The sequence below is a fragment of the Camellia sinensis genome, chromosome 3, assembly GCF_055761805.1.
Source record: "Camellia sinensis isolate YWXY chromosome 3, ASM5576180v1, whole genome shotgun sequence".
In the NCBI taxonomy this organism is placed as follows: domain Eukaryota; kingdom Viridiplantae; phylum Streptophyta; class Magnoliopsida; order Ericales; family Theaceae; genus Camellia; species Camellia sinensis.
In genome coordinates this window covers 183002398-183026132 of record NC_138963.1, presented here as the reverse complement: position 1 = coordinate 183026132, position 23735 = coordinate 183002398, and the positions used below count along the sequence as shown (strand labels likewise).

Here is a 23735-nt window from a genome sequence, read left to right as displayed (position 1 = left end):
CTCAATTAATTTTCCAAAGCAGACTACTCAAACAGATATTCCTACGATGAACAGATAAAATTTCAAACCACATATTTTCACATAGTAGAACACCAAATCATATCAAGATACATAATCACATTATGTTAAGGACCAATTAACATATTACGGAACAGGGGTATTACACTAGTTGTCAAGCCCGATTTATCATTAAGTAAGATAGGAATATTGAGAAATTTTTTGTTGGTGATTTTGTTGAACAACATAACCATATCTTTGTACCAGCAGAATGCACGCATATGTTACCATCTCAAAGGAAGATGTCTGCTTTACAGGCAACTGAAACAGATTTAACCGAAAAATCTGGAATCCGTCTTAATGCTGCATTTGAGCTCATAGGTAATGAAGCTGGTAATGAAGCTAAGGCCATACATATTGCCATACTTAACACAAACCACCACCTTTGCACTTGGCATTTGATGCAAAATGCATTAAGGCATGCAAATTCTATCTTCAAGGATAAGGAGGTCAAGGATAAGGGGATAAAGAGTGTTTTATCCAAATTTATGTACGACATTGAGGATGAAGAAGAGTTTACGTTAAAATGGGAGGAAATGCTTGATAAGTATGAAGTGCGAGATAATCATTGGTTGAAGTTAACATTTGAGGTCAAGAAAAAATGGGATTGGCCATATGTTAGAAATGCATGGGGTGCAGGCATAAGTAGCACCAAACTTAGTGAATCCTTTAATGCTTTCTTAAAGGATTTCATTTAATCTTATCATAACTTAATGTAATTTTTTATGCATTTTGAACGAGTTCTTTGTGAGAAGAGGTACAAATAGTTAGAAGCCGAATATGCTCTATGCCAAAAGTTGCCAAGGGTGAATATAAAAGTGAAGATGATGGAGCAAGCTACAGATGTAAACCAATAAAGTTTATGCAGAATTTCAATATGAGTATGTCAAGTCTTTTGAAGTAAACATTGAAGAAACTGAACATAATGGTGAGAATATAGTGATGGTGTAAAGGTGAGCACTACTACAAAATTATAAATAGATCACACTTTTTTTGTGTGATGAATGTTATTTAATCACATCTTTTAAGTTTTATTAAAATGTGATCTTTGGGAGCATGATTAAAAGGGGTCATTTTTAATCACACTCCCAAAATGTCATTAAAAGATGATTCCATCACATGTTTTGAGTGTGATAATAAATATTTGGATCACATCTTTTAAGTGTGATTAAAAACATTTAGATTACATCTTTTAAATGTGATTAATAACAAATAAAAAATATTTAGATCCCAAATTTTAAGTGTGATTAATATCTAATAAAACCTATGATTAATAACATTTAGATCACATCTTTTAAGTGTGATTAATAACTAATAAAACATGTGATAATAAACATTTAGATCACAAAGATAATAAACATTTAGATCACAGATTTTATGTAACGTCCCACTTTTTATTACTCGAAGTCATTACCAAATTCATTAGCTTAAATCAAGTTCAGAGATAACATGCGAAAATAAACTCTTTAGTCCCATGAGTAGAAATAAATAACAATTCTCTTATCCAAATGCAAATTAAATACAACATGAGTATACTGAATAAAATGCCCGAAGGCTTACATCATTAAAGAATCAAAAGAAAGGTGTAACCCTTTTACACATATGACATTCCGCCAACACAAAAGAGGCCTCGTGGCCAACAAGTAAGAAGATCCACATCTTGTAACACATCCTGCTTAACACCTGAAAAAAAATTCAACAACGTGGGATGAACATATAGTCCAGTAGGGATCTCTACATGATCCTCAACAATAATAACTTACAGATAGCTATGATCATCAATGCTCAATCTCGTACTAGTATAATAATGTGGCAGTTTATACAAAAGTATACATAAGTATAAGCTTTTCTCAAAACAGTCAATCCATTCAGCGCTATAAACGATTCATCTTTCATTTCATTTCATTATCCCTTGTTCCCAAACTTTCATAACAATAACAACTTCTTAGGAAAATCAATTTCTCTAAGCCCATTACCTTTCTCCCATTTTACATACTTACAACGGATTTTCCCCTTTCTCAAACATACTTTCAAATACCCAAATTTTCTTTCACACTTTCCCAAAATCTCACAATGGCATTTTGGTTTGTTTTCAATACATTCATATCTATACATGTATGCCTTCAATATAAGGGAGATAACAAATCATCAACATGTATATAATCAACGAATGAGGCAACTCGGCCCTTCAAAACTATAATCAGCACAATCCATGATATACTCAGATACTATAGCGATCCCGGGTTTACCCTTGTTGTACAGTGATCCGGACATGTGTCCGTGAATGTTGGTAGTTGTTTATTTTCTAGTTTGCATCCTCTTTACTTTGTATATTGAGTTATAAGATGCGTTGGGCAGGTTTGTTTCAGGTTGGTTGCGTTTGGGAGCCTAGTGTTGCTGCCCAGATTTTTGGTCCTTCGCTCGAGCGAGGAGTATGTCGCTCGAGCGAGAGTGGTGTTGCGTCTGGTTCTGGACCTGAGAGTTGCATTTCCTGGCTCGAGCGAGCTTTTCGTGGCTCGAGCGGTCTGGGTTTTCTTCGCTCGATCGAGAACTTCTTGGCTCGAGCGAGAGTTTTCTGTGTCTGGTCGCTCGAGCGACCAATCCTTCGCTCGAGCGAGCGTGTTATATATCAGCGCACAGCAGCGTCTAAAACATCACTTTTTCACTTCTTTTCTTTGAGCAAACCCTTAATCCGACACTCTCTCTCTCTAAACTTGCACTCTCTCTAAGGTTTGATCTCCCTAGGGTGTGAATCTAGCCTAGGGCCTTTGTTAAAAAGGTAGAGGGTGTTGAGAGCTTCGATTTAATCTGAAAAAGTTTGGATTTGGAGCAAGTTGATCTTGGAGTCTTCATCTCCTTTTGGGCTAAAACTTCAAGGTAGGGATATCCTACTCCTCTCTATGGGTTTGTCTTTAAATTTTGGTATTTTGAGATGTTGGTCTTGGTTTGGTAATTTTTGTAAAAGTTTGGGGCTTTTGTGTAATTTTACAAAAGTTGGGGTTTAATTCATAATAAACCTAGATGCATGTTTGGCATAGAAAAATGGAATGATTGTTGAATCATTGATGAAAATGGGACCTAAGGGTTGAAATAGTAATTATGGAAAATGGCCTAATTACATTGTTTAATTAATTGGGATAATTAATTGGTGAGAAATGAGGAAATGAAATGTTGATTGAATATCCATTTGTGCATTTATTTTCTGTTTTAGAAATAGCTGCTTTGGGCTATCGGTGGAGGATAGTCGAGATTGTTGTAGACAATGCATGCTGATTAGGTAAACGGAAACTAATCAATGGAATGTGTCATGGAACTTGACGGTTGATAGAATACATTAATTGTGTGTAATGTGTGATTGTATATAGAACCAATGTGTTTATATACGTTATGTGTAGAGGAGGAGATAGGGGATGCACTCCGCGGTTTAGGGGAAGATAGGGGATGTACCTCTAAACCGGATAGGTATTGGGAGGAGATAGGGGATGAACTCCGTAGACAGAGCTCATATGCTTGTCTAGAGAAGTGAAGATAGAGCTCATATGCTTATCTTTGTGAAGTGTGGATACAGCTTGTATGCTTATCTGTGGATATTGTTATTATACATATCTGTTGAGAATGTGGATATAGTTTTTATGCTTATCTGAATGTGAGATATAGTTTTTATACATATCTGTGGAAATGATGATAGAGCTAGCATGCTTATCTGTTGAAAAGGGAAAATGAAAAGTAATTGGGACTTGTAAGTCGTTGACATAAATATGTAATTTATGTGATTGTAACAGTGTTGACCAACTATCAATTGCTAATGTTTTAGTCATTGTCCATGGTTGGTTTAGTGTATTTCTACTGGGCTGTGGCTCACCCTATATGGGAATATCATTTTCAGGTACAGGAAGCATGCCACCTCCAAGGACATAGCTGGGAGGCTAGTGGCGGGCATAGTTTTATCGTTTTACTTTTGATGTATTACATGTAACTTCAAGCCAAGGGCTTAATGTGTAAACGAGTTAGAACTCTTTGTTGTAACCAAGTGTTAACTTGGAAAGCTGTAAGCCCGTAGGGCATTTTGTTATGAGGTTAACATGTAATATTTATGTAACGGAACTCTAATGAATATAAGAGTGTGGTTAATTTATATGTAAATGCATGTCTTATCTGATGGGTTTATTGTTATTATTTTGAGGGCGTTACAGATACACTGAGACAAAATAATAAAACTCTGCTCTACCGGCTATATGCACAGTAAGCCAAAGATACAACTCTCACAATGGTATGCCATTTTACCAGGCACTAGCTGGAAGGGTGTGGTACCTTAGATTCTCAGCGCAGTTAGTTCTCCAGGCGCTAGCTGGAAGGTAATGGTACCTCTGATTATAAGCGCAAGGTATAACACCAAGAATCACAATAAAACAAGTATAACCATCAAGTGTAATACATACACATAAACTATCAAGATACATAAGCAATGTGTTAAAGTATATGAACACATAAGTATGTGTGGAGTACATCTCCTATCTCCTCCCACACACTGGAGTACATCCCCTTTCTCCTCCCTAACAATTTATACATATATAATGTATCATAGTACTTCATTACATACAATGTTCAATCAACACAGGTGTAATGCATACACGACAATTCAACACAACCATGTCATCCTCCACCGATGACCAAGGACAAAACCTCTAGATGCATGATTTTAGTACATCTATTATAAAGACTCAACTCTCATGAGATCCTAACCCAACAACAATGCTAGGATGCTAAGTAAAGGTAAAACCCCAAACATGTGTATTCAATACTCAAGATACAACATTCCAATTCCCAAATTCATTTTTCCATTTTCAAAATCGACTTGTTCCGCCACTTATTCCAAGAACACTTTTCCCATTTTACACAAACAATATCATTCCTCTCATTTCACAAAACCAATTTCTTTCTTTCACAACTTTCTAAATCAATTATGCAAATTAATTCATAACAGTAAATTAGGGCTTTTCTCCCTCTTTCTCAATATTGACCAAAAAGGCTCAAATACCAACAACAAACAACAATAACCACATTTGAGACCCAAAACACATATGTATTAGCCCAAATAACAAAACCCCTCTTTTAAATTATCAAATCAAATATAAATTAGGGCTTTTCCTTCTTTCAACAACGATATACTAATTTACATCCCAATTAGTCCAAACCACAATCAATGATAACAAACCCACTTTCAAACAACCAACCCTAGGTTCACCCTCATGATTTTCAAACAAACCCAACATGGATATGATTTTCATGCAATACAAAACCACCACATGTCTATCTATAGACGAAGCATTGTAAAAGAACAAGGAAATCCCTACCTCAAATTCGGAGCTCAAATGGAGAAGATGATGAAAACTCAAAGTGCTCCAAATCCCAAGATTTTCAGATAGAAATGTAGCCCAAGCCAAGCTCTACACTTTTTACAAAGACGCCAAGGTAGGAGATCACTCAAACTAGATCAAACCCTAGTGAGAAGTTGTGTTTTAGAGAGAGAGACTCTCCAATGGAGGTTTTGAAAAAGTAAGAGAGAGAAAGGAAATCAAAAAGTGATCCAAAAAGGTGAAACTCGGACTGATATACAAGTCGCCTCGCTCGAGCGTAGAACTCCCCTCTCGAGCGTCAGACACAGACTCACGCTCGAGCGTCAAAACGCCTGCTCGAGCGTCGGATGCACACTCACAGAAGTTTTGCAGGTGATGGTCCCCGTTCGAGCATCAAACTCCTCGCTCGAGCGGAGGAACAAAATCAAAGGGTCACGCTCGAGCATCAAAACTCCCGCTAGAGCGTACTAAGACCTGCGGAGAAAAATACTAGGAGATGGAAATTTACGCTCGAGCGTCAAAACGCCGGCTCGAGCGGAGAAGCAACAATAAAGGGCCCGCTCGAGCATGAAGACCAAATTATGGGCATCAACTTTTGGTTTCTAAATACAACCAACCTGTTCCAAACCTGCCCAACACAACCCAAGACTCAAATACAAAAAGTAAATGATGGAAATGAGAATATGACAACAACACCTCCACGGAACCGAGTCCGGAATACAATAAAATAAAGAAAGGGAAAACCGGGATCGCTATATTTTAAGTGTGATTAAAATCTAATAAAACATGTGATTAATAATGAGATAAGATCACACGTTATATGCATTTCTTATCACAGTTAATGCGTGTGATAAAAAAAGGGTTCGACATATTTGAAGAATAATCAATATTATTTTTGTATGTGCATTTGAAGAATGTAATACGCATTATATACTATATTTTGAATCAGAACCACATATTGAATGGAATAACATCATATATTTCATAAATGAAAGTTAAATGTTCAAAAGTATATACAAATGAATTAATAAAAAGTTTTTAATTGTGATTACATGTATTAAAAAATGAAAAAACTTGAAAAACTAGGTTCTTGAATTCTTTGAACATATTTTGCATCTCTCCAAGAAATTTCTGATCTAAAAAATGAAAATATAAATTAATTCAGAAACCGCTAGAAACATATGAATAAACTTACTATTTGTAGAGAGTGTTCTAGTCTTACAAAAGATAAACTCGAACATTTTCTCATCATACTGACTCTTCATCTCCTATATCAATAGAAAAGGAATAACCATTTTGATTGTTACTAGTATAAAATGTTTGGATTACCATATAGATATGACATATACATAGAATCAATAAATCCAAAATGAAAATCTTCAATGTATGGCCAAATATTTTAAAGTCACAAAACCAAATATACATAGAATCAACAAATCCAAAATAAAATCTTAAACTAATGATATATATGATTTACTTTACAATGACTTGGATTTTTCTTTAAATGATCTCAATTCGATGTGAGTATACACAATCATTACTTTCATTACAAAAAAAGTTAAGATTGTTGTCACTACATAACACATATGTATATAAATATACATTCATCGAATTGCTACCCAAACAAATTCCTTACGTAATAAACACTTATGTTGTGTTTGGTTGGAGGATTTGTGGAGGGATTTGGAAAGAAAAATGGTAAAGGTAGGTGAAATGTGAATAAAACATGCCTATATTTCATCTAGTTTTACATACCTTTTCCCTTTCCCTTTCTAAATCCCTCTCCAAATCCCCCAACCAAACACAACATTAAAGAGTCTTAAGTTTTCTTTTCTTTTTTAAAATCGAGAACTCATCTAGACTCATTTCATATGATAAATTTGAGATTTAATAGTCACACCATCAACCAGTAAGCAAATAGAAGAAGATTTAAACTAGAAACATACTCACTTACCAACTTGCTTAATTCCTCTTAAATTATACATAAAACTCGCTAACTAAAAACTCTGTAAATTGAGACTTTGCCTTCACCCCATAAAACTGTTGTTCTAACTTTAAATGGAATCAATTACATCCTCGTAACTAGGTATATTAAAATAAGGGTACATATACCTACCTACCTTCATTCCTGATTTTCCACATAGCCCACTAGGCAAAGTTTCCCTAACAAACATTTCCCAATCGAAATAATTAAAATCAAACCACCCTTTAAATAATAATGAAGAAATAGAATCAAGAAGAGAACCCACTGAACTTATTCAGGAACAGCACAAAACCAAAATAGTCACATTAATGACCTTTCTTTTTGACATAACATCACATGTAAGCTGCACTTTTTTTTCTTTCTTCATTTTTTGAGGAGCAAAAGAAATTTAATGATGAAAAAGGTTACAATGATCATCAAATAAATAGTAAATAATGAAATTTCTAATTAGAACCTACACAATTATCGAAGAAATAGATGCACAATTCCAATGACATTCAAATTATCAAATTATCAAGGAGATGAACAAAAAGAAGGGCATATAAAGTGCTTATCGTAAAAATTTAGGCATTTCAAGTCCTCTATGAATCTACTTATATGTTAAAATATCAATAAAAGCAATACGAGGAAGGGAATAGACAAAAAATCCATGTGATTAAGTTCCAAAGTTGACAAGCAATGTAGTAGTTTCATATGTGTATTAGTTTCACATACTTAAGGCATAGAAGTTCATATAGTGTGCTAGTGTCAGGACAAGTTGGCCACATTCGAATGCACAAGTAGTGAATCAACTAAAGAATCAATCAAATGGCAAAGATTCACATCATTCGTTGAAATCCTTATTTGTAATTTATCTTTGCATTCAGTACATTTCATCACACCCTGTAACATTAATAATAAAAAAATCGAACTTAATACTCAGACATCATCAAAATGTACAAGTTAGTCTAAAGCAAGTTAATAGATATGAAAATTAATTAAAAGAAATATGAACAAAGTCAAGCACCACCACCGAATGTGTGTCGACAACTTTTAGATATATCCCATACAAAAGACATAGCAAGATTGAAATCCAATCTAAGCTAGATAAGATGAGGACTATAAGATTGGGAACTTAATACCCTTCACCCATTGCAATAGATTGTCAAAAAGAAAAAAAACTATTTCAATGCACGGGAATGTTTAATAGTGTTCAGAATGAAGCACCAATAACTATTACTGGGAGGGTTGGGAAAATATGGGAACTTAATTTTTTGTGCTTTAATGATTCCAGAATAGCTCTTACCGATCCATCACAACTTAGGCAGTCTTTGGATGGCAGTGGCACATGAAGATCCATGGTGGAAGGAAGGTGCACCAACTCGGCTCGATTCTTAGAAATGGAATCTGCAACACTCTCAGTTGTTGACTTCTCTCCAATATCAAATGAGGACCCAAATGACATACCTGATATAGTTGTGCACCTTTGTCATGAAAACCAGCAACCAGCAGTGAAACACCAAAAGACCTTACACCACAACACAAGAAACAGAAAGGTAAGAAATTGCAACAAAAATAAGCATTTGCAAGAGCCAAGATAAAACCCATGGTATACAGAAAATAATAGATGAGGAAAAGAAAAAAGGTGCATGCACACACTCAGCAACAAAAGCAGGTAAGGAAATGAAAAGAAAAAAACACTTCAAAAATTTAGAGCTCTCAACACTTGACCCACAATAATGGACTCCCTTAACAAAAGTACCAGCATATTTAAGTACCTGCATATAAACATTTAGAATAAAAATATGGTAACTCCTAAGTATAGAGATTTCAGATGCAATGTTTAGTAATTACTCCTAAGCATAGGACAAAACAAAAAAAAAAAAATACACCAACAAAAGGAATAACATAAGGGTTATCCAACTGAATAGAAATTTCTCAAATGGCAACCAAAGAGAAAAGGGTTCTTAATTGATTTTAAATGTCATGACATAACTAAATGATAGCTAAAAAATCTCAACTTAATTATTTTTTTATTTTGCAAATGAAACCAAATGATAGCTAAAAAATCTGTGAAAAGTGGCAACTTAACCTAACTTGAAGAATTTCTCTATCAATTTTTTGATCAAAATAGCACACCATGTGTTCTAGATACCTTACCTACACCATAAAATCAATGAAACTACAAAAATATTATGATATACAGGAGTTAATCAATACCATAGATATATGCTTCAATTCAATCAAAAGAATGAAAGCAACAAAAGAAATCATAAAACTTATTACAAACTCACATAAAAAAGAAATATGAAAACACTAACTATGAAACAAACCATTGGCCAAGCTCCAATGACTATGTGTAGTTTTCCTCACATTTTTATTTAACCCTTGATGGTGGCCCAAGGCATTGCCCCCAATCAAATTAAAACATGATTCATGCTAAAGTAGCATAATTCTCTTTTATAGATTGGACCTTTAATAACTAATGTACAATAGCTGAAAGAAGACATAAACCTTAATTGCTAATTGGTAATTTATGTTAAATCCCTATGTATTAAAGTCTTTATTAGTTGGTTGGTCATTCAAAATCGAAAGTGTTTTGGGTTTTCCCTTCATCTATTGAAGATTTTAGCTAAGTAATCCATTGATTCAATCATGACAAGGGTAGCTTTCTAGACTAATGATCATCAGGACATTGGGTTTTATGATATGCTTGCATTCATGGCATTAGCATATTGGACCTAAAATGATTTCAGTTTGCAACTGTAAAGTGATTCCATGAAAATTTGTAATGCAAACTTTGGATGCCAAGTTAAAATCTACTCAATTCTTTCCAAGTTATAGCTTAATAAATATAGGCTACTGTACGGGAAAGAAATAAACCTTCTCGTATAATCCTGTTGATCAAGTTTGCGCTTCTCTGTACGACGTCGCTTTACTCCCTGAAAACACAAACGTGAGCTAGCCGGCGGGTGTGTGCCGGATACCTCTCCGATGCCTAAGTCAGCAAAATAGACAAATAGACAAAAGCTCTGTGTATTCGAGAATCAAAGTTGTGTTACCTCTCCATAGGTGATGTTATGAGCTTTTATAGGTTCCATGTGGCACAATCCTAGTAGGACTCTTACTCCTCCATGTAGAGTCCTCCTAGGAATCACATTCTTGAAAGATAATGCTTATCCCTCAACACCCCCCTCACTGCTTAAACCAAGTGAGATGGTTTTACCACGGTTGGATGTCAATACGACCGAGATAACATGGCCACGCTAAAGCCGTAGACTAGACCGAGCTCCAACTAGCTCGGTTCTTCCTTTCACTGCGCGTGTACCTCGGCTGACATTCCAACTGGGTTATCTGAAACCGTGCTATCCGTAATGAGCTTGGACCGAGCTAACCAATAGTAAGGTTCTGAGGAAAGCTCAACATACTTCGGCCCAACATAGTACGACCAAGCTAATTGTTACCGCGCCAACCGTGGCGACCGGGCTAACCACCAAGCTACTTCGGACCGGACTAATTACAAGGCCCTTTTACTCAGTCCTTCTCACCGTGGCCCACAGAATGGCCCATTACCTAGCTCGGTCCAATTTATATATAAATTACCCTCTCAATTGCCCCTTAATTCCATCTGTGCAGCATGATAGGGATTACCTGCTACCAGCCGAGCTAAAAACTTTAGCTTTTCAACCGAGCTAAATCCACACCGGGCTACCCATCTGTCCGGTCAAAACGTCTCTTCAATCACTGTAACTAAATCGCTTCTCATTCCAAAGGACACATGGCAAACGCTTATTGGCCCAGAAAAGTTGTCACGCCGTTCTTCGTACTTTGCAACATTTGAACAGTCCCGCCTAAACTCGAATTCTTCACAAAAATCCTATTCTTCAAACGCAACACTATTCACCTTCTTCTCTCTCTACTTTCTCTCTTGTTCGAGCCTCCATTTCTGTAACCACTGTTTTTTTTGCAAAGCTCGTGTCCTTTCTTGCAACTTGGATCTTCATCGACTTGCCTCTATTCTTGTAAGTAACTTAACCTCTTTGTTGATTTCGCACCTCTTTTTGCGACACAAAGCATGTTTATGTTTTTTCAAAGCGTATGTTCTATTTTTGCTTCCATTTTCTGGAAAAACCTTTGTAACATAACCACTGGTACTTACGAATAAACTGAAGAACGTTGTATCTGATCCAAAATCACGCATCAACCGAACTAGGATACTGTTTGTATTAGATGCAAGCCTAGCCACAACCGACAACCGCACTAGAACTTATGCCATACTTGTGGTTTCCATAAGTTAGGGACCTTCTGCTTCTTTTAACCGAGCTATCGAACTGCACTAAGTTTGCGCAATACCGTGCTAGAAAATCTCAACCGCTGACCGGGCTAAAACTTGGGGCTAAACCAGCTCCCTTAGTTTAAACCGAACTAAGGGTGCTGCCCCAAAAGCTCAACCGGGCTAAACAAGCCAGTTGCTCAAACCGAGTTAAAAACTGATAGCATCTTGTGTAGCCGAGCTAAGACTTCATTTATCTTGCCCTTGTTTTTTGTAGCACGGTCCAACGATCTGTGCTTAATACCTTTGTTTTTCACTTTGCAGACTTAGGTTGCCCATACACTCTTTTGAGTGCTCAACCAAGCTACTCAGCACCATACTCCGACCGAGCTAATATTACTGTTTAATTTATTTATAACATAAACCACAAATGGGAAAGTATAGGTTCTTAGTTAACTCACCAGGTGCCATGGCCGAATTCCGAAAGGATTATAACATTCCTGATGATGTCCATCTCACCTTAGCCGACTTGGATATTACACCATGGGGAAAACACGGCTTCGTTCCCTTTACCCTTCTGTCCATAGTAGAAACCGGACTAAGATTCCCTGTACAACCTCTTCTCTATGAATTCCTTAGGCATACCAATCTTTGCCCAACCCAACTTTCCACCAATTCTTATCGTATAATAAATGGTATTGCAGAGCTAAACCGCCGGACTGGCCTTAATCTCGGTTTAGCCGAGCTCTTCCATCAATATTCTATAGGCTCCGCCGAAGATGGATGGGTCTATTATTTAAGAATAAGACGCCGGCGTGAAAAGATAATAAAGGATACCCCGGATAAAGACGTGAACGATGATGACTTCCTTTGGGTATCTGGAAATTTTGAGGATCAACAGGCCCAGATCCCTGGCGACAGAATAAATTGGAACAAGGGTGTAGCCGGTAGAGTTACCTCGGCTTCATTCTATGCCTTGTTTTACTTTGGTTTTCTCATCTTAAACTGCACTAACTGTTGTCTTCCTTCATACAGATTTAAACTTTCTCAAGTCCCAATACAGCTACCCCAATTTGAACGTTCTTCGCGCCGCGCTGCGATATCCAAAACGAAGTTGGACCGAGCTACTGGATTTTGAGCCGACCTACCGGTATAGCGGTAAACGAAAGACCAAGGTAACTGACTTTTTGTTGGAAGCCTCTCCTCACCTGGACCCAAACTTGCCCCAAATCAGATTGATCCCTCTAACCGTTGAGCAAGAGATGGCCAAGAAACGAGTTGTAAGGGCACTCTTGACCTAAACAAACCAGCCCGAGGTACCACCAGCCGGTCAGACTCAGGAGACCGTGGTGGCCCTTCCATCTCATCAACCTTCATCATCTCATCCCAATAAGCGTGCTCGGACTTCCACAATCGAGCCACGACTTGTTGATGAAGAAGATCCCATCCTTCCTCTAAGCCCTCCACCGAACCCTCAGCCGGAGCGTTCCGACCGAGCTAGCTCTTCCAAATGGGCTCCAAAGATCACTTTTCAGAACCGTGCTATACGGGATACTAATTCGGTGGTCGCCGAAAATGACCACCTAATGGCATTCAATCTGGCCAAGAGTGTTTGCCTTCCACCCGACATGGAGCATCATGACCACCTAACCGAGCTAAAGGCCCTTCGCTCGTCCACAAAATCCATGGTGCTGGTAAGTAGCTCACTTGCTTATCTTCCAAATTCTTGTAACTTTCTGCTCGGTCGTACTTAAAAAGTTTCTTTCCATCCTTTTGTAGGCCATACAGAAGAACCATATCGCTCACAAGCGAGTGTTGGAACTTCAGAAAACAATAAGGCAGGCTATGGCCGAAGTAACTGAAAAAACCGCCGAGCTAGAAGAGGCCAGGAAGCAGATAGTTGTGCTACGAACCGAGAATGGTCGTCTGACCGGTCTTGTTAGCTCGGCGTAGGCAGACAAACAAAAGGCTGCGGCCGTGATAAAAGACAAATATTTGCGCGAGCTGGCCAAGCTTGAAGGGAAAAAGGATGCCGAAATAACCAAGCTTGAGAAGAAGCTGGAGGATGCGGAGAACTGCGGTTTCAAAGAGGGCGAAGCCTTCTACATCAAGCAGTGCGAATGATCTGTTCTTCAAATGCAGGTGGAGGGGGGCCGTGGCGTAGCTCGGTCATGGTCCTGAGGCCGAGGTCTTCAATCCTCCTCCATATTTCATACCAAGCTCTATGACGGAGTATGCTGCTGCCATTCAGCAAAAATTTTTGGAGGAGGAGGATGAGGATGAGGCTCTAGAAGACAACACTTAGCCCGGTCGCCAGTCTACTTCCCCCACTCCAGAGGTCTCCATCCCACCTTTGCCTGCTGATGCGGTGCTTTCAACCGAGCCTAACCAAGGGTGCTTGCCGCAACCGAGCTACCCTTGGGTGAAGACCGGATTGTTTTTGATGCTGACTTAGATGATCTTTTTGCTTGATTCTGTACTTTTCTTCTTTTTGCTTTTGGACAAAAAATTGTAACCGGGCTGAGGCCCCTCCTATGTACTTGATTTGAATCTTCAATGAAAGTTTCTTTTGTTCCAACTGTTATTTCGGTTAACAGCCATGCCTGTAACTTTCTAACTGTAATCTGAATGAAGTATAATATTCTTTGGCTGAGATATTTTATCTCGGTCTTAGCTTTGCAATCTAATTTGGCCATACCTGCCAACCTCTTCAGCCTAGGTTTTGACCTCGGCTGAAGATCTCAAAAAGTTGTACTTCGGTCAACCACTCTTCAACCTTGATCCTTATCTCGGGTGAGGAGTACTAAGTGTTGGTTTTTTCCAGCCAACCATTCTTCGGCCTAGATCCTTACTTCAGTGGAAGAGTACTAAGTGTTGGTTTTTCCAGCCAACTTCTTTAGCCTAGATCCGTATCTCGGCTGAAGAGTAATAAATATTGGTTTTTCCAGCCAACTACTCTTCAGCCTAGATCCTTACATCAGCTGAAGAGTTCTAAGTGTTGGTTTTTCTAGCCAACCACTCTTCAGCCTAGATCCTTACTTCGGCTGAAGAGTACTAAGTGTTGGTTTTTCCAGCCAACCACTCTTCAGCCTAGATCCTTACGTCAGCTGAAGAGTACCGAGTGTTAGTTTTTCCAGCCAACCTCTAAGTTGGTTTTTCCTGCCAACCTAGAGTAAAGTGTTTGGTTATTCCGACCAAAAGTCCTGCAGCCTGGATCCTTATCCTCGGCTTAGGAGGGGTGTTGGTTTTTTCAGCCAACCTCTAAATTAGTTATTCTTGCCAACCTAGAGTAAAGTGTTTGGTTATTCCGACCAAACGTTCTGCAGCCTGGATCCTTATCCTGGGCTTAGAAGGGGTGTTGGTTTTTCCAGCCAACCTCTAAGTTGGTTTTTCCTGCCAACCTAGAGTAAAGTGTTTGGTTATTCTGACCAAACGGCCTGCAGCCTGGATCCTTATCCTAGGCTTAGGAGAGGTGCAAAGTTGGTTATTCTGACCAACTATGCTTACAATGTCCCTAACTCACTAAAACAATCTTTTACAGAATGAAACAACTGTGCTGAAAAGATGTTACTTGTTTTATTGAGAAAGAAAAAAGAAAATTACAAATACTTAGAAGAAAAGCTAAAAATAAAATAGTTTGGGATTGACAGTGTTCCATGGCCTGGGAATGGCTTTGCTATCCTCATCTTCCAAGTGGTATGCCCCTTTTCCTGCTAATCTGACCACTTTGCAAGGTCCTTCCCAATTGGGCCCCAACTTGCCATCTCCGGGTACCACGGTGTTTCCCATTACTTTGCATAGTACCCAATCTCCAATCCTGAATTGCTTTGGGTGCACTGTTTTGTTATAGTTTCTGGACAACTCTTGCTGGTATGAAGCAATGTGAACCAGTGCTCTTTCTCTTCTTTCTTCTGCAAGGTCGTGCTCCAATGCCATGGCTTCTCTATTTAAGTCTGTATCAAAATTTTCGCTTCTGATGGTGGGGAGGCCAACTTCCAGTGGTATTACTGCTTCCATGCCATAGGCCAAGGAAAATGGTGTTTCGCTAGTTGACCGCCGTGGTGTGGTGCGGTAAGGCCATAAAACATGGGGGAGCTCCTCCACCCATTTGCCTTTTGCTTTCTCTAACCTTTTCTTTAGTCCATCCAAGACGACTTTGTTTGATGCTTCCACCTGGCCATTCGCTTGGGGGTATGTTGGTGTAGAATTGTAGAACTCTATCTTGTACTCTTCACAAAAGTCTCTGAAAATTTTGCCGTCGAACTGAGTGCCGTTATCAGATATCAGAGCTTTCGGTATGCCAAACCGAGTGATGATATTTTGCCAGATGAACTTCTTTACATCTTTCTCTTTTATGGATGCTAGTGTTTTTGCCTCTACCCACTTTGTGAAGTAGTCTGTTGCTGTAAGAAAGAACTTTCTATTGCCGGGTGCCATTGGAAGTGGTCCTACTATGTCCAAGCCCCACATTGTAAAGGTCCATGGACTAGTTAAAGGTAGAAGCTCTCTGGCTGGTTGATGTATTTGGTGTGCAAACTTCTAGCATTTCTCGCACTTCTTGACATACTTCTCTGAATTAGCTTACATGTATGGCCACCAATATCCTTGCGAAATTGCTCTGTGGGCCAATGATCTTCCTTCTTGATGGTTTCCGCATACACCTTCGTGTATTTCAAACAGGAATGCTTCGACCTTGCTGGGATGGACACACTTCAGGTAAGGTCCTGTGAAGGATTTCTTATACAAGGCCATTGATGGGAAGAGCCAAAATCGCTGCGACTTTGCTCTTATTTTGTTGGCCTCTTTCTTCTCTTCCGGTAAGACGTCGTCTTTTAAGAATGCTATGATGGGATCCATCCATGAAGGGCTTAGTTCGGCGCAACATACTTCTTCTACTTCAGGTTCTTCAATGCTTGGTCTTGGTAAGTAGTCAATTAGTAACGGATGTGGGACGGATGTATTTTCCATTGAAGCAAAGCCTGCTAGTTCGTCCGCTCTACTGTTTTCTTCCCTGCCGATCTGCTCTATCCGCACTACTTCAAATTTCTTGATCTGTTTTCTGACTAACTCTTGGTACTTAGCCATCCTGTCATCCTTTGCCTCGTAGTCACCTGAAATTTGGTTTACCACTAGCTGTGAGTCACTGTAAACCATTAGCTCAGTGGCCTTCATGTAGGATGCTAATTTTAAGCCTGCCAGAAGTGCTTCATATTCTGCTTCGTTGTTCGATGCTGGGAAGCCAAGGTTGACTGCTTGCTTCACCACTAGGCCATCTGGTGAGATGAGGACTATGCTTAGTCCTGCACTGTGCCTGTTGGATGCTCCATCCACGAAGAGCTTCCACATCTCTCCAACGAACAGTTTCCAGTAAGTGGAGGGATCAGATGATGCCTTGGAATCAAGAGTGTTGCTGGTGTTTTCTTCGAGGTTCATGCTTGCTGCTTGCCCATCGCTATCTGATTGTACCAAGTCGTTATTTGTTGGCGAGTCTTGGTTTGGTGTAGCATGGTTTGCTTCTTCCTCCCTTACTTTACTTTGGTCTGCCTTAAGGTCTGACTGGGTATCCTGCACCAGGGGTTGCGCTATTCCGGCGTCAACTTCCAACCCTAGTTCGAATGTATCAATCAGGTTGACTAGGCAGATATGATGACTTCCTGGGGTGAATTCTGCGACAAAGTCTGCCAAGTCTTGGGCTTTTATTGCGGTTCGGGGTTGGATCTTGATGTCGAACAGTCCCAACTCGACTGCCCACTTCAAGACTCGTCCAGAAAAGTTCGCCCTCTCAAACAAAGCTTTTAATGGAAAAGCTGTGAGGACGATTATTGTGTGGGTGTGAAAGTAGTGCAACAATTTTCTTGAGGCCATCATCAAGGCTAAGCCCAGTTTTTCCAATGGTAAGTACCTAGTTTCTATGCCTAGCAATGTCTTGCTGACATAAAAGATGGGCAGATGTTAGATTCCTTCCGCTCGGACAAACACTGTGCTAATTGCGTGCTGTGAGACTGCCAGGTACAAAAATAGTTCTTCTCCAAGTATTAAGGTCACTAGCAGCGGTGGAGAAGACACGTATTCTTTCAAACTTTCAAGGGCGCGGTTGTATTCTTCATCTCACTCAAACTTGGCCTTTAATACTTGAAAAAATGGTCGACATCTGTCTGACGATCGACTTATGAACCGGTTTAGCGCAGTTGCCATGCCGGTGAGATGCTGTACTTCTTTTACTGACTTGGGTCTCTCTAGTTCCTAAATTGCTTTGATTTGAGAGGGGTCTGCTTTTATACCTCGGTTGGTCACCAGGAAGCCTAGGAACTTGCCAGATCCTACGTCGAACGCACACTTGGATGCATTAAGGCGTAGTTTCTGCTTCTTCAAGATCTAAAACATCTCACCTAGGTTCCTGAGATGGTCATTCTTATTCTTGCTTTTGACTACCATGTCGTTGATGTAGGCCTCCATTGTCCTGCCTAACAATGGTTTGAACATCTTGGTGACCATCCGTTGGAATGTTGCCCTCGCGTTCTTAAGGGAAAAGGGCATGACCTTGTAACAATATAGTCCTCTTGGCGTCGTAAAAGATGTAACCTCCTGATCTGGCTCATACGACGATCTGATGGTACCCTCTGTACGTATCAAGAAAGCTAAGACGGTTGTGTCCTGCCGTCAGATCTACCAGTTAATCTATCCGTGGTAGAGGAAAGCTGTCCTTTGGACATGCCTTGTTGACTGTTTTGTAGTCCACACAGACATGCCATTTTTCTTTCTTTTTAGGTACCACTACTATATTGGAGATCCATCTGGGGTAGTGCACCTCTCTGATAGCTCCTGCTTCTAGCAGGTTTTTTACTTCTTCCGCCACTATCTCGGCATGATGGAGTGTCGATCTGTGAGTGTGCTGTATAATTGGTCTGGCAGTTGGGTGGACATTCAGTTGGTGACAGATGAAGCTTGGGTCAATGCTAGGCATGCCATACGATGTCCAGGCAAACACTTCGATGTTGGAAGTCAAGAATTCCATGACCTCAATTCTCTCAGTGTTGGACATAGACGAGCCAAGCAAAAAGAGCTTATCCGGGTTCTTTTCATCTATGCTTACCTGTACCAATTCTTCTACTGCCTTCTATTCAGCGGCTTTGCCAACGTCCGCAAACAATTCATTACTCGTGGGCTCTTCCACTATCTGAACAAACCCCTTGGCAGCTCGGCTGCCATTTACCGCGATGAAGCATTGCTTGGACATAATTTGGTCTCCGTAGACCTCTTCAATTACTCCAGCTTTGTTATGGAACCGCATTACTTGATGGTAGGTTGACGCTACCGATCGCATGGCGTGCAGCCATGTTCTTCCCAAAATTATGTTGTAAGTGGAAGGGACTTTCAATACCTAGAATTTCACTTGTTTAGTCATGCTTCCTGCTCTGACTGGGAGGATTATCTTGCCGATTGGCCACTCTGGCATTGAGTTAAATCCGATCAGGGGAGATACGGCAGGTGCCAAGTCTTTGTCTTCCAATTTCAACTATTTGAAAGTTTCGTAGTACATTATCTCACATGAGCTCCCTTGATCGATCAAAATTCGTTTGACGTCGTAATCCTTGACGCGGAGAGTGACGACCAGTGCATCATTGTAAGGGCAATATATCCTTGCCAAGTCTCTATCTGAAAAAGACATGATGTTTGTGGCCTCTATTTTTCCCTTTTTAATGGTAGGCTATGCACTCAATACCTCCCTTAAGTGCTCAGCCTTCTTTATCATGCCCTTGAGCTCACATACTCGTTCAAGCTCGAATACCCCATGTGTTACGTTTATCACGCCTTGAGGTGGGGCGTCAATCGGTGTTCCGTCTGGGTGATCGTGGTTTTGGGGAGCATGCTGCGTCCCTCCCTCTATGTACCGGTCTAGGTGACCAGCTGCCACTAACTCCTCCAGATACTGTCTGAACGGCGTGCAGTTTTCAGTGCGGTGCCCCTTTTCTTTATGGAAGGTGCACCGAGATCTTTCGTCGTAGTCCTTCTGTGTGTCTCCCAATTTAGCTGGCCATTTAACGAAAGGTTCATCACGTATCTCGCTAAGAATTCGGTAGATTAGTTTCTTAAATACCGTGGTAATGGCAGTGCGGACTCTCAACCATCTTTTATCTCGGTCCTTTTCGTTGTCTCGTCTGCCTCGTCCATTCTTGCTTGGACGTTCTACCGTGTTGATTTTTGCCGTAGTTTTCTTATCTGGTGTTGCTGTTGCACCAGATTTTGCCTTGGCACGGGCGCCATCCTCCTCCACCTGAATATGCTGGTGCACTCTCTCTATCAAGGCTTCCATCGTGAGGGGTGGAGTCATAGTAATTGAATCCCTCAATCTGTTTCCGACTGGAAGTCCTCTTTTGTATTGTGCGATGGCGAGATTGGTGGGGCAATCCCCTATCTGGTTGAATGTCTCCCAGTAGCGACTGTTGTAGGATCTCAATGTTTCCTTGTCGCCCATGTCAATGGAGAGTAGCTGATCGATCTCCACTAGCGTCTTGGTGTTCGTTCTGAACCTTGTTACGAACGCCTCCATTAATTGCGCCCAGAAGGCTATGCTGCCTTCTGGTAGCCTTTCGAACCAGGTTAAACCTAGGTCGCCAAGGCTAGATGGGAATAGGATGCACATCAAAGCTTTGTTTCGCCGGTATACTGCCATGACTTGGCGAAAGTGGCTTAAGTGCATATAAGGGTCTGTCTTCCCTTCGCACGTGGTAAATTTAGGCTGGATGAAGCCTGAGGGTAATGGTGCGTTCTCAATCGCCGGAACGAACGGCGAGCTATGTAGTCTTGCCAATGCTTTATCTATTGGTTCGTAGGCAAGGTGCGGTATTGGCATTCCAACCTCGACACTTCCATGCATCCGAGGAGCCAACCAATGACGGGCTAAAACTCTGTGTGGGTCGCGTGCCCTGGCATCCTCCTTTCGTCGTGCCCTTTCTTCCGGCACAGTCCGTAAGTCGGACGATCTAGGCAACTCCATTTGTCTGGACGATGTCTGGTGCGTATGTGAGGGCCGATAGGTACTTTCCTCAGTGTAAGACCTCAATGATTTCGTTCTCTCAGACCTGGAGCAACGAGTTTTGGAAGTTCTTGATTGAGTGTCGCCTGTCCTGAGGCTCCTACTCTCTACTTGTGATGGCGTGGTATGTCTACCACGATTTTCTGAGTGGCGAGGAGGCGTATTGCCTTTGCGCCCCTCTCCTGTTGCCACTCATTTTCCCTTGATCTGGCACTTCATGGCCTCCATGTCCGCCACCATCTTCCTTATTAGTTCATCTTGCTCTTTTACACGATCCTCCAAAGCTTGAGGGTCGATTCTTCGCCTTTGCCGTTCAGGACTTTGTGAGCAAGAGCGACGGGGGCTGTTGTTCCACCTCCCCCTTGCATCCCTCCGGGGATTCTGTCGCTGGGGCTCTAAGTCCGCCATGGGAGGGATAGAGGGTAATCCTTCGTGCCTCCCACCCCCCTCTGGGGTTTGTCCGTCGATGGCGGATTGTGGCAAATGCCATTCAACTAGCGAGGAAAACTTGATCAAGAGGTTTTGTTTTTTGTCTGATATTCCCACAGACGGCGCCAATTGTATGGGAAAGAAATAAACCTTCTCATATAATCCTGTTGATCAAGTCTGCGCTCCTCCGTACGACGTCGCTTTACTCCCTGAAAACACAAATGTGAGCTAGCCGGCGGGTGTGTGCCGGATACCTCTCCGATGCCGAAGTCAGCAAAATAGACAAATAGACAAAAGCTCTGTGTATTCGAGAATCAAAGTTGTGTTACCTCTCCATAGGTGATGTTATGAGCTTTTATAGGTTCCATGTGGCACAATTCTAGTAGGACTCTTACTTCTCCATGTAGAGTCCTCCTAGGAATCACATTCTTGAAAGATAATGCTTATCCCTCAACACCCCCCTCACTACTTAAACCAAGTGAGATGGTTTTACCACGGTTGGATGTCAATACGACCGAGATAACATGGCCACGCTAAAGCCGTAGACTAGACCGAGCTCCAACTAGCTTGGTTCTTTCTTTCACTGCACGTGTACCTCGGCTGACATTCCAACTGGGTTGTCTGAAACCGTGCTATCCACAATGAGCTTGGACCGAGCTAACCAATAGCAAAGTTCTGAGGAAAGCTCAACATACTTCGGCCCAACATAGTATGACCGAGCTAACTGTTACCGCGCCAACCGTGGCGACCAGGCTAACCACCAAGCTACTTCGGACCGGACTAATTACAAGGCCCTTTTACTCAGCCCTTCTCACCGTGGCCCACAGAATGGCCCATTACCTAGCTCGGCCCAATTTATATATAAATTACCCTCTCAACTACTCTGTTACAGTATCTTAACACCATAATTCTGCATAATGAATTCATGAAGCATTTAATTCAGTAGCATCAAATTTCTAAACTGAAAAATTGCTAGAAAACTTGGTGAAGTTGTTTGGGTCTAATTTAGCATGATTTTCTCTTCCACAACAACAAAAATAACAAGCATTAGCTATGGGAAATCAGACAACACACAAAGACATACACACCAAAACAAGGCAGGCAGTAAAAGCAACCGTGAAGAGCTCCATCCCTCTTCAACTACTCCTGTCAACATTATGCATAAGAATGACAAAGATAATAGATTCATACTAATACAAATTAGTACATGATTAACAAGAGAACAACCCCCATCAAATTATTCTTGGAAATAGATACATTATGCATGGGATTTGTGAACCTTAGACAACAAAATGAGAATAAATTGTTACAATACTTGGGTTCGAAGTCGCTTGTTCAAGGCTTCATTCCAAATATTAGCAGCATAAGCAAGCTGTAGTTGGCTCCAAACAATCATAACAGAAGCAACCTATACCCATAAAAGGTTAAAAATCTAAACTAGTAAATGAAAATAAAAGCCATCATCATCGTGCTAGTATATAGCAGAAAGAAGGGACAAAATCAATTAAAATGGAAAAAGGCCATACAAATGCATTACCACATGAGCATCCAAGGGTGGTGGATAATTCGCATCAGTAGTGTCTATCCAGCTAAATATCAGCTTATGAAAATCAAAAGGCTGGCTGGACATGCTTAGTGCATACTCCGAAGCATCAGTCTCATTAAATTTGGCCCGGAGATCGGGATGCAAAGGAAGCAACGCAATATGTGCATTGCTATCGTCTTAGACCATCTCCAACGGTGAACCAAACCTGGCATCAAATTTAAAATTTGGTGAAAAAGCCACTTTTTAAAGCTCTAACGGTTTCACCAAATCGATATCAAATCCAGAATTCAGCAAAAATGGTACCAAACTGAGTGCAGGCGAAGCATTTCACCAAATCACTGTTCCTAACTGTTGGGATGAGACGAACGGGTCGACCATCCGGTTGACCAACCAGTTAACCAACCGGTCGCCCCGGAGAAAGTTCAGACCGTTCACAAAAAGGTTGAAACCAGTCAAAAAAAAAAAAAAAAATATTTTGCCTAGGTGGTCGACCACCCGGTCGACCGGCCGGTTGACCGGCCGGTTGCCCAGCGCAAATTTGATGAAACGGATTTGATGTTGAACCGTTGGAGCGCGAAGTATCAAATTAAGGAAATGACCCCTTTTTGACTCAGATTTGGTGAAACATTTGGTACACCGTTGGAGATGCTCTTAGTGAACAACCATTCATTCCATGGCAAAAATAGCAAAGATATCTTGTCCTTGAAAAATTGAGAAAAAATTTCCTAAAAATAAAAAAAATAATTTAGTCACAAATGAAAAAAATAACGCCGTTTAGTTTTTTTTTTACGACGGGGTTGCCGTTGTCAAAAAAGTTTATTTTTTGTTAAAATATATATTTTTTATAGTTAATGAATTTTTTTAAAAAAAATATATATTTTTTTAGTTACTAAGATTGAAAATTTATTTGTTTCATTCTTATTTTAATGAAAAAAAATATTATTATTTTTTATTTGGTAGAAGTAGGGGTAATATTTTAATGAAAAATATTTTCCACTAAAATAAAAGTTAATTTTCTGTAGTCAATGAAAAATATTTTTTCTGCAGCCTATTTTTTTTTTGTTACTAAAAAT

At 40.2% G+C, this 23735-nt stretch overlaps 1 long non-coding RNA gene across 1 annotated transcript; it reads right to left on the bottom strand.

Moving 5' to 3' along the window:
* Positions 1-6446: 6446 nt before the first annotated feature.
* On the bottom strand, positions 6447-22837 carry LOC145821211 (uncharacterized). Its single transcript, XR_014363242.1, has 5 exons — positions 22432-22837; positions 22205-22262; positions 8684-9537; positions 8221-8280; positions 6447-6682 (listed from the first exon to the last, which is right to left on the bottom strand). It is a non-coding gene; the product is annotated as an uncharacterized LOC145821211 (long non-coding RNA).
* Positions 22838-23735: the final 898 nt, after the last annotated feature.